Source organism: Aplysia californica, unplaced genomic scaffold (assembly GCF_000002075.1).
Source record: "Aplysia californica isolate F4 #8 unplaced genomic scaffold, AplCal3.0 scaffold01260, whole genome shotgun sequence".
Lineage (NCBI taxonomy): Eukaryota > Metazoa > Mollusca > Gastropoda > Aplysiida > Aplysiidae > Aplysia > Aplysia californica.
The window spans coordinates 129,441-131,427 of record NW_004798530.1 but is presented as its reverse complement, the minus strand read 5'-3'; positions in this window follow the sequence as shown (position 1 = coordinate 131,427).

Sequence of the window (1,987 nt, the reverse complement as noted above, 5' to 3'; positions counted from 1 at the left end):
GCAAGTGTCGCCCATGTGCATCTGAGCGTAGATGTCCATGGGCGACAAATCGCCAGTGAAGGGGTTGCACCTCCTGCTGGCGGAGCAGTGGGTCTATTTATATCCCCCCAACCCACTGGGGGTGGAGGAAAAATGCAAGTTTTTTCACTTTGATTATTTTGACGAGAGCCTGATTCCACCACGCTGCCTCACATATGTATAATACATAATATTATATATATATATATATATTATGTATATACATATATATTATAATATAATAGATATATTTGTATACACAATGGAGTCCGACTAAAGTGAACACGCTTTATTTGAACAATTGGGTAAAGTGAACAATATTCTGTGGTCTTGATTGAAACGCTATTTGTTTATGTAAAAGCATTAGTGGATAAAATGATCCGGTTTCATGGGGACATCCGATAAATTGAATGCCCGAAATGAGTGAAAGCAGAGAGCGGACCGACCGTGTCACTGTCGCCAATCTGTGAAAAAAAATTTATTTGCCTCAGTCATCGGCAGACAATCCCAGCACGGCGATGTGCATTTCCGATTCATCAACCCACAGCCACATTCCGAATCGTCAGCCACATCTCTAGTGACCTTGAGCCTAAAAATTGGGCTTTCCGTGGCTATTTTTAGACAACATGGCGTCCCGTGTCCAGCTTGGTGTTGCATGTGATAAGCTAAGATGCTATACTGTAGATGTAATGTAACTAGCCTAGCCTAGGCCTACTACAGAAAAGAGAAACATGAATGGAGCTTTGTTTTGGTCTCAGTGGGACGTTAGGATGTCTGGGGATTGGGGCAAGCTGGTAGCTGAAGATTTTAGCCTTTTGTACTGTTGTCTCAATTTCTCTGTCCGTCTTCCGAAAATATTCTACCAAGAGGCTTAAACTCGCTGACTTGTTTCAGCGATTATCCTTCGATGGTGATAGATCTAGTAAAAGTTGCGAAAACATGACTTCGTAGCTTTCCGAGCGATATGAAGATGATGATGATGATGATGAACATTATTTCTATAGCGTTCACTCCTGTGTAAACACAGCTCTAGGCGCTTTTCACAAATGCATGTAAGAACAATATTCACGCACGCGACGCACACACACACACAAATGCACACACTCATACACACACACACACACACACACACACAAACACACACACATATACACATACACACACAAACACACACATGCACACTCACGAACACACACACACACACACACACACACAAACACACACACACACACACACACAAATCTACTTGCTTATCACACGCACACGCTTATACATCGTCACGAAATGAACATAAAATTACACAATGCAATTCACAAAATACATAAACGGATACATAGTCATTTACATAACATTGTGTTGAACATGAATCTACTGACATAAAAAGGATGTCATTAAATATAGTTCTTTAAAGATTTTTAGAATTTAGACTCAGATGTTGTATGTCGTAAGGGTTGGGGAAGAGAGTTCCAAACTGACGGAGCAAGGTGGGCGAACGATCTTTCAGCTAATTTTTTACCTAGAGAGAGCACACATCACACCTCTGTGATTGGCCCAAATAAAGATGACGTATTTCCGCCATCTGTTTTTCTGTTCTCGCCCGCAACCCTCAACTTGCGCGCTACTTTTGCCATCAGCGCAACTTTTGCACAACGTTTGCATATTTTCCTTGCGACTTTTTGCAACTTTTGCCATTTTCAAATGCAACTTTCTCCGGGGCTTCCCTCGCCAGTTGACTAGATCTATCGCCCTTTATTATTATTCATCGAAATGCCGGTGACAAAGTAACTAAAAATAGAAATGCAGCGTTGTAATATTATCAAAGATCCTCTACCACCAAGATGTTTCAATAGCCCTATCTCGTGTCCGAGCGAGACTTAGGCGCGACCTTATTTCAGCGTGTGGGGGCTGTGATACGAGTGTGAACAATCGTTCCAGCGCTGAGTTGAAAATGAACAAATTTTGTCGGCGA